The 9,967-nt window shown below is 41.4% G+C and overlaps 1 protein-coding gene and 1 pseudogene across 1 annotated transcript in view; both read right to left on the reverse strand.

The window, feature by feature from the left end:
• Positions 1–9,967, reverse strand: part of LOC138159471 (zinc finger protein 135-like) — a 49,299-nt gene that overhangs the window by 7,525 nt on the left and 31,807 nt on the right. The window lies entirely within an intron of this gene.
• Positions 590–2,421, reverse strand: LOC138159476 (moesin pseudogene; annotated as a pseudogene).

The following is a 9,967-nucleotide window of genomic DNA, read 5'->3' on the forward strand; positions in this document are numbered from 1 at the left end:
CTCTCTCTCTCTCTCTCTCTCTCTCCAAGGGTTCTGGGTCACCAAATCCAACTAACTGGGCCAGGGTCTGGGAAGGGAAATTGGGAATGGCCCGATTTCTCTCCCCCTCCCCCCAGGCTACTTTCTCCTCTCCTGGTGGCCTGAAAGGTTCTGGGTAAAGCAGGCTTGGGGAATGTCTTTCCCTGGTCTTTGGAGTGAGTTCCCTATTCTCTTTCCCTAACCCTCCTCCTCCTGCACTGCACTGAGCCACAGGAACTTGGAGAAGATGTAAATGTGCCTAGACACTGTGCCCTGTGTCTGGGACTCTGGGAGGAAAGGGGAAAGGGGCAAGCCCAGCAGTGAACCCTGGGGGACAAGGGTCAGGACAAAGCCTCTGGAGAAGGCAAGTCAGGACCTGGACTAAGCTGGCAGCTGAGGGCAAGGGAGAGGGAAGGAAAGGTTTCGAATTTCTCTCCCTCCTCTCCTGTGGAAGGAGGAGGGTGCTCTGGGGTCCCTGGAGGGCCTGATTGGTTGGTTCAGAAAGGGCAAAGGCAGAGGTGGGAGAGGTCAGAGATGCCTGGGGTGGGGGGGAGGGACAGGGACCAGAAGATTATATGGACTCAAATTCATCAATTCGCTGCTTAGTGTTGCCCTGGCAGATCTGACGTAGGGTCTTATATTGGTCATGCCCCAGATGCATGTTCTCTGCATGAATCACTTTGTTGGCTGTCTTCTTGGTCTCATCTTGGGCATTGGCCAACTCTGAGGTCAGGGCCTTCAGGTGTTTCTGGATCTGTTCATTCTTCTCAGCCTCAGTTCTTCCTCACTGCGGTCCTTGGTGGAGGCCTTAGCCCGCAGCTCAGGACTGGCTTCAGCTGCGCTCTCATCCTGCTCATTGTCTTGCTCATTCTCATGTGAGGTGCTCATGGCATTCTTCAGCTCAGCCCAGGTCTTCTCCAGGTCTTCCTGGACCATTTGGGCCTTCTGCTGCCATTCCACAGCCAGGCCATCTCCAACTGTCTGATCCGGGCCGTCAGCTCTGCCATCTCAGAAGCCAGCTGCTCCTGGGTCTTCCTTTGGTCCTGAGAGGCCCAGAGCAGGGCCTCTTTGGCCTCCTCAGCCTCCTGCCTCTTTTTGGCCAGCTTCTCAGCCTCACCCTGGGCTCACTTCTGCTCCTGTTTCAGCTCCAGAGCTTTCCAAGTCTGCTCTTCTAATTCTTCCTGAGCTTTCTTGGTCTGTTCCTCAATCTGTCTCGGTTTCTCCATCAGCTCCTCCTTCTCTCTCTCAGTTTTTTCCTTCTTCTTCTCAGGTAGTTCCTGCTTCTTCTTTTCATTCTCCAGGAGGGCCCTCTTCATCTGCTTCTGGTGTTTCTCCTCTGTACTTCAATGGTATCTGACTTGTGGCATTGCAGGTACAGCTCATGGTTCCCCATGCACAGAGCCAGGATGCACTTGTTGATGTGGAGATGAGAGGAATAAGAAGACAAAGTCCAGAGCTTTCTTGTCAATTGGTTTGATGACAAATTTCTTCTCATTGAAAGAAATACTCCTGATTTCTCTCCAGGGGAAGCCAATCTTGGGGGTCAGCCTGTTGTTCTACTCATAGATGTTGAGTCCCAGGGCATCCACACCCAGCTACAGGTTGGAATCCTTCTTGTTCTTGATGCTGAAGTAATTCACCCCGTACATCTCCAGGTCTTGAGCTATCTTCAGATATTCCAGGACAGCATCTTCCCTCAGCATACCCCAGTGCTCCTCATGCCACACCTGGATCCTCTCCTTCCACTGGTCTTTGTTCAGCTTGTGCTGCTCCAAGATTCTCTGGGGCAGCAGCATGTCCCCAGCCAAGTAGCGGGCCTTGTGCACTTCCTTGTTGAAGTCACCATACTTGGACTGGACCACGAAGGAGGCCAGCAAGACGGTGGTCTCTGGAGGGCAGTAGATGTCATCGTTGAGGATGCCCTCCTTCACTTGCAGGAAGAAAAGGCACTGGGTGATGTTATGAATCAGCTCCTCAGACACAACCTCAGGGTAAAACTTGGCCTGGAATTTGAAGAGAAGGGGGCTCTCCTTCCGCACATCCTGAGCTGTCACCTTTTTATTGAGTTTCAGCCATGTGGAGAAACCCTTGGTATCTAGGTATTTCAGGCCAAAGAACCAGACTTCTCTCAGGCCAATGGCCTTCACAACGTGGTCAAAGAGTTGCTTTCCAGTAGTGTTTGGTTGGATTGCAAACTCCAACTCAGCATCCATGGTGGTCACCCAAACACTAATTGTCTTGGGCATGGTGGCGGGCACGTTGGTGAAGTTTCGCAGCAGGTGGTGCAGACATGAGGCGGCCGTGGCTCAAGTTCTGGGGGTCTGGGGTTGGCTGTGTCCCTAGAGGCAGAGAGGCTTCTGCTCGGCTTTCTGCTAATGGATCTGACTCGGCAAACCCCACCCAGGAAAGGCCAGGAGAGATAATTTCTTGAAAGATGATGTCTAGGCTCTTTTTTTTGTTACAGTTTTCAGGTAGTCTGATAAATTTTAAATTATCAAGAAAAACTGCCCTGATATTCTAGAACCTGAGGACAAAATTGAAATTGAAAGAATCCACCAATCACCTCCTGAAGGAGATCCCAAAATGAAAACTGCCAGGAATATTATAGCCAAATTCCAGAGTTCCGAGGTCAAGAAAAAAATATTGCAAGTAGTTAGAAAGAAATAATTCATGTATTGTGGAGTTACAATCAAGATAACACAAAATTTAGCAGCTTCTACATTAAAGGATCAGAGGGCCTAAAGTATGATATTCCATAGGGGAAAGGAGCTAGGATTAAAACCAAGAATCACCTACCCAGAAAAACTAAGAATAATTCTTCAGGGAGAAAAATGGGTATTCAATGAGATAGAGGACTTTAAAGCACTCCTAATGAAAAGACCAGAACTGAATAGAAAATTTGACTTTCAAATACAAGAGTCAAGAGAATCATAAAAAGGTAAACATGAAAAGGAAATCATAGAGGACTTAGTAAGGCTAAACTGTTTACATTTCTACACAGGAATATGATACCTGTAACTCATAAAAACTTTCTCATTTTTAGAGAAGTTAGGAGTAAATATAGACAGAGGACACAGGTGTGAATTGAATATGAAGGTATGACAGCTAAAACATAAAATTAAGGAGTGAGAGAAGAATTTACTGGGAGGAAGGGAAAGTGAGAGAGAGGTAGAATGTAGTAAATTACTTCACATAAAAGAGGCAAGAAAACAGTTGAGGAGAATCAGGTAGATGAGAGGGAGAGTGAGTGAACCTTAGCCTCATCAGACTTGGCTCAAAGAGGGAGTGACATACACATTTGATTAGATATAGTAATCTATCTCACCCTACAGGAAAGTTGGAGGGGAAGGGGATAAGACAGAGACATGGTGGGCGGTGACAGAAGGGAGGACAGATTGGGGAACAGGGCAGTTAGAAGCAAAACACTTTTAAGGAGGGACAGGGTGAAAGGAGAGAGAGAACAGAATAAACAGGGTGGGGGGTGATAGGATAAAGATAAATACAGTTAGCAGTAGTAACTATGAAAAAAACTTTGAAGCAAGTTTCTCTGATAAAGGCCTCATTTTTCAAACATGAAAATTGAGTTAGAGAATTGAGTTAAATTCATAAAAATAATAGCCATCATGCAATTGATAAATGATATGTTTTTAGATAAAGTAATCAAAGCTACCTATAGCCATATGAAACAAACATACTCTCACTATTGATTGAAGAAATGTAAATTAAAACAACTCTGAGGTACTACCTCATACCGATTAGATTGGCTAATAGGACAGAAAAAGTAAACTGACAAAAGTTGGAGCAGATGTGGGAAGAAAAGAGACATTAATGCATTGTTGCTAGAATTGTGAACTGATTCAGCCATTCTGAAGAGCAATTTGGAACACTGCCCAAAGGGCTATAAAACCGAGCATACCTTTTGACCTAGCAATACTACTACTAGGTCTGTATCCCAAAAGAGATAAAAAATCAAAAAAAGAAAAGGACCTAGGGGCGGCTAGGTGGCACAGTGAATACAGCACTGGCCCTGGAGTAAGAAGGACCTGAGTTCAAATCCGGCCTCAGACACTTAACACAAAAACTAGCCGTGTGACTAAGTCACTTAACCCCAATTGCCCCTCCAAAAAAAAAGACCTATATGTATAAAAATATTTATAGCAGTTCTTTTCTGTGGTCAAAGAATTAGAAATTGAGGGGATGTCTATCAATTGGGGAATGACTGAACAAGTTGTGGTAAGTGATTATGATGGAACACTATTATACTATAAGCAATGATGAACAGGATGCTCTCAGCAAAAAAAACCTGGAAAGACTTGCAAGGGCTGATTCAAAATGAAATAGACTAATATCAATATTGTAATATGATCAGCTGTAAATGACTTAGCTATTCTCAGCAATATGACAATCCAAGACAACTCTCAAGGACTTTTTGATGGAAAATGCTATCCATCTCCAGAAAAAGAACGGATGGTGTCTGAATATGGATTGAAGCATACTTTTTTTTTAATTCACTTTTCTTGAGTTTTTTTCTATGTTTTCTTTCACAACATGGCTATTATGAATATGGTTTGCATGACTACACATGTATAGCTTATATCGAGTTCCTTGCCTTCTCAATGAGGGGGTATGAGGAGGGAAGAAGGGAGAGAATTTGGAACTCAAGATTTTTTAAAAAGAATGTTAAGATTGTTTTTACATGTAACTAGGGGGAAAATGAAATATTAAATAAAAAAATTGCTATCTAAAAAATAAAAAATCCTTAAAGGTTAGCATAGCTTTATAAAGGTTTAAAGGAATAAGGATTAGGGTAAGGAACAAATACCTATAGGCAGTTAGAAGCAAAGATGAAGATCTCTCCATACTCTAGGATTTCAATGGGACAGTGAAGTGCAACTTTAAAAAAAAATCTGATGTCAGGTGACAATGTAGGAATGGAATTAGCCAGTGCCATGAAGAATATCCTGTGTGAGCTACATGAAAGAAGAATTCCCAACAGCTAGTTCCTCCACCTGTCCCTTGTTATGCATGATATTGCCCTTTACTGCATCCCTACTAACAGAGAAGAAACTATTTCTGGGTTGGCAACTATGGGCACCCTTTGGTAGAATAAGTCTTACCTCTTAAGATTTCTGATAGTGAATAAAACCAGATACGATCTGACATTCACCTTAGATTTTGGAGATGTATCACTCATGCATAGAATTTGACACTTTGAAGAGAACTCATTAGCTATTTAGTCCAATTCATAGCCAAAAGGAATTCTAATTATAACATACCTGAAAGGTAAAAAAGGAAAGTGAAGTTTCAAGAAATTAGAGAGTAAAAGAATGTCAGAAGAAAAATAAATGAAAAAAGAACCACTGAACAGTGAGAGCTAAAAACCAGGATTTAGGTTCTTTCTGAAGAGAAGGGAAGAGGAATGTCTGGGGAAAAAAATAGCTGGTCATCCTTTTTGAGGTAACAAAGTACAGTGGGATTAGCACTGATGTTTAACACCAGAATGACCTTGAACAAATCACCTAATGTCTCTGGGTTCCATTTTCCTTCTCTGTGAAGTGAGGGGGTTTATCACCTTAAACTCTAAATATGTGATCCTTAAAGAATAATAAAACTGGAACCATAGAAGCTATCAGGTGAAAGATGATGCAGTAAGGGTCAAATTGAAAAAGATTCTCTATTATGCAAAAGTTCATCTTCTCAACATCAGTATTCTCACAGTGAAGTGAGAATCATGATGATCAGAAGTCAAGGATCATAGAACAGTATGATATACAAAGACTGAAACTGTGACTGATTCAAAGGCAATGGAGACACAAACACGATGATAATAGAAGCCTGCTGATGACATGAAAGAAGTGTCATAAAAGGTACCAATAATAAACTGTAGACGGACCAGTCGGAATAAGATGGACAGGCTGAGTGCTGCACTGATAAACATGAAATATTACAAGACAGAAGAAAATTTTGAGCTTCTTATTTAGATCATCTTTAAAGGCTTTATGGGAGGGCTTGAGACTTGTAACCAGTGGAGGTTAATTTGTTTGGAGGTTAATTAGTTCAAATTTTTCATTTTACAGATGAGGAAATGTGGGCTCAAAAGGATAAAGCAAAGTACCTAAAGTCAGATAGCAAGTAGTTGAGGATTCGAACCAAGGTTTTCTGACTCCAAATTCAATGCTCTTTTCCATCATATAATTTTAGGTAGTAATATTCAACAATTTCATATGTTCACTTTTTTCTGTCATCCTAGAGAATGGAGAGATATGGGTCTAACCTCTTTTAGGAAGACCAGATTGTACTTTGAGCATTGATGACCGGTATTTTTTTTTTTTGTGGCAGAAAGACAAATATCATATATTCCATTCAAGTTACTATAAGGTTCTCTTATAGTCTCCTCTTTAAATCTGTGGGAAGTAAGATCTAAGATCCTCTTCATACATGTATAGCCTATATCAGACTGCATGCCATCTTGGGGAGGTGAGAGTGAAGGGAGGGGGAAAAATTTAGAACTCAAAATCTTATAAAAGGAAATGTTGAAAACTAAAAATAAATGCATAATGTTTTTAAAAAGATGTAAGATGGGGCGGAGCCAAGATGGCGAAATGAAGTGAAAGCAGTGACTCATCTGAGTTTGCCCATAAATTCCTTCAGTTATTGCTAAAAAGTGAATCTGAACAAATTTTAGAGTGTTAGAATCCCCTAGGAGACAAAGTGTGGCAGATTTCCAGCTTAGGTCAAAAACATGGAGAATCCTCAGTAAGGATTTGTTAAGGCAGGCAGGGAAACACAAAATGCAGAGCATGGAGCATGGGGGCGGTACCAGCAAAGACCCAACCATAGCGGAGCTGGAGTAAGCCTGGGTTAACAGACTCACCCATAGCAAGGGAGATTCCTGGACTGATCATCACAGGATGGGGGTCTGGAGGAGCTGGATAAGAGACAAGCACAAGGCCTGTGGCAGTGGCAACAGCTATACCTGGGGCTATCGGATCACAGGCTGAATGTTTAAATGTCACCTACCTGAACTTCCAGGAGCCAAGATGGCTGAGCAAACTTTAGCTTCTCTCACCTCCCTCTCTGACCCTGAAAAACCCAGAGAATATTGCCCTAGTATAAAATCCTGAAATAATGGAATCAGCAGCAGACTTGGGAAACCTGGAGGAAGGGTGTGGCTGCGGCTGTGCTGAGGCTAAAGTGCAGAATGGGAGGTGTCCTAACAAGCCCCAAATCAGCTGACCAGCAGGAGATCCTGATGCCCAGGGGGGTGGAGCCAGCAAGTACTAACACCAGAACCCTAGGTGTGCCTTTGCACAACCAAGGGAATCAACAGACACCAGCATTTCCCTGGTCACCCCCACTGAGCCTGACTGAGCTCTAGGCCAGGTATTCAGAGGTGGAATCCTGAAGCAGTCAGACTACTCCTCCTCCACACCTCACACTGTGAGCTTCAGTGTAACCCCAGGGAAATGCCAACAGTTCTTGCCTTCCACTCAGTCTAGGCACTCAGCGGCTGCAGCACACAAATCCAATAACCAGGCCCCTAACTCCCAGCATAATAAGAATAGGTCAGAGCTCCCTGTACCCCAGAAGCAGAGATCCACTTTAAAAGCCAGAAAAATTTTGGCTATCACAATGGGCAAAAAGCAAATTGGAAAAACAAAGACGTTAGAATCCTATTATGGTGAGAGAGAAGACTCAAATTCACAAGAGGACAGCATTGACTCTATACCCACACCTGAAACCTCAAAAGGGAATATGTCTCAAAAGGGAACTGGTCTAAAAGCCAAAAAGTATTCTTGGAAGAGTTCAAGGAGGATTTTAAAAGCCAAATTAAAGAGGCAGAAGAAAAACTGACCAATTATTTTAAAAATAAAATTGGCATAATGGAAAAAATTTCATAGAAGAGAACAACTCCTAAAAAAGTACAATTATGCAAATGGAGAAGGAAATTCAAAACCTAACAGAGGAAAATAAATCCTTGAAAGTAAAATCTGGCCTAATGGAAAAGTAGATTGAAAAACTGAGGAAAACGATTCTTTAAAAATTAGAATTGGAGAAGTTGAAGCAAATGACTCTATAAGGCATCAAGAATCAGTCAAACAAAATCTAAAAAATGAATAAATAGAAGAAAATGTAAAATATCTCACTGGAAAAACAACTGACCTGGAAAAGAGATCCAGGAGAGAGAATCTAAGAATTATTGGTCTGCTGGAAAGCCATGGTGAAAAAAAGAGCCTGGACAGTATCTTCCAAGAAATAATCAAGGAAAACTGCCCTGAGGTCCTAGACACAGAGGGTAAAATAGTCATTGGAAGAATACACCGGACACCTCCTGAAAGAGATCCCAAATTGAAAACTCCAAGGAATATAGTAGCCAAACTCCAGAATTATCAGGTAAAAGAGAAAATATTACAAGCAGCTAGAAAGAAACAATTCAAATATCTCAGAAGTATAGTCAGGATCATACAGAACCTTGCAGCTTCTACATTAAAAGATCTGGGGGATTGGAATATGATACATCATAAGGCAAAGAAGCTTGGACTACAAGCAAGGATCAACTACCCAGCTAAACTGAGCATAATTTTTAAGACAAGGAGATGATCATTCAATGAAATAAGGGACTTTCAGCCCTTCCTGATGAAAAGACCAGAGCTCAATGGAAAATTTTATCTTCAAATACGAGACTCAAGAGAGACATAAAAAGGTAAACAGGGAAAAAATAAACATAAACACATACACACACAAAAAAACCCATGTTATTCAATAAGGGCAAACTGTTTACATCTGTATATGCCTGTTAATCTTGAGAATTGTATAATAACACTTAAAGGGATATACATAGATATAAAGTGTGGGTATAAATCAACTGATGTGATGATAAAAAACCTAATTAAGGGGTGCAAAGGGATTGTAATGGAAGAAGAAAGGAGGAGGCAGAAAAGGATAAATTACATTACATGAAGAGGATCACATGTATTATAGTAGAGGAAAAGAATGTAGGGAGATGAGCACTGTATGAGCTTTACTCTCATTGGTTTCCATTTAAGGAGAGAATAACATACTCAGTTAAGTATAGGAATTTAACATGACGAGACACAAAAACTTATTAGAGGGAGAAGAGCATTGTTTGAGATTTACTCTTATCGGACTTGATTCAAGGACAGATAACATACTTTGTTAAGTACAGAAATCTAATGTGCCCTACAGGCAGTAGGAGGGGAAAAGGGAAAGAAAAAGGTGGGAGGTTAGAAGGAAGGAAAGAAGTAGCAAGGGAAAGGGGTAGGTAAAGGCAGGGGGACTGATAGGGAAGGAATATTTAGGGAGGTGATGGTCTAAAGCAAAACTCTTTTGAGGAGGGAAAGGAAGAAGGGAGAAATAAAAGCATGAACAGGGGGAAACAGGATGGAGAGAAAACATAGATAGTAATCATAACTGTGAATATGAATGGGATGAACTCTCCCATAAAATGGAGGTGGATAGCAGAATGGGTTAAAAACCATAATCTTACAATATGCTCTTTACCAGAAACACATTTGAAACAGGGGGATACACATAGGGTAAAGGTGAAAGGCTGGAGTAGGATATATTGTGCTTCAACTAAAGTAACAAAAGCAGGGGTAGCAATCCTAATATCAGACAAAGCAAAAACAAAAATACATCTAATAAAAAGAGAGAAGGAAGGAAAGTACATCCTGCTAAAAGATACCATTAACAATGAAGTAATATCATTACTAAATATATGTGTATCAAGTGATATACCAGCCAGTCTTAGAGAAGTTAAGGGAGGTAGAGGAAGAAATTGACAGTAAAACTATACTAGTGGGGGACCTCAACCTCCCTTTCTCTGAACTTAATAAATCTAACCACAAAATAAACAAGAAAATAAATTAAGGAGCTGAATAGGATTTGAGAAAGGGAGAGGGTAGGAGAGAAAATTTGAACTCAAAGA

The sequence above is a fragment of the Petaurus breviceps genome, unplaced genomic scaffold, assembly GCF_028583685.1.
Source record: "Petaurus breviceps papuanus isolate PSGF00001 unplaced genomic scaffold, PetGlider_PUasm1.0 176, whole genome shotgun sequence".
Taxonomy (NCBI): Eukaryota; Metazoa; Chordata; class Mammalia; order Diprotodontia; family Petauridae; genus Petaurus; species Petaurus breviceps.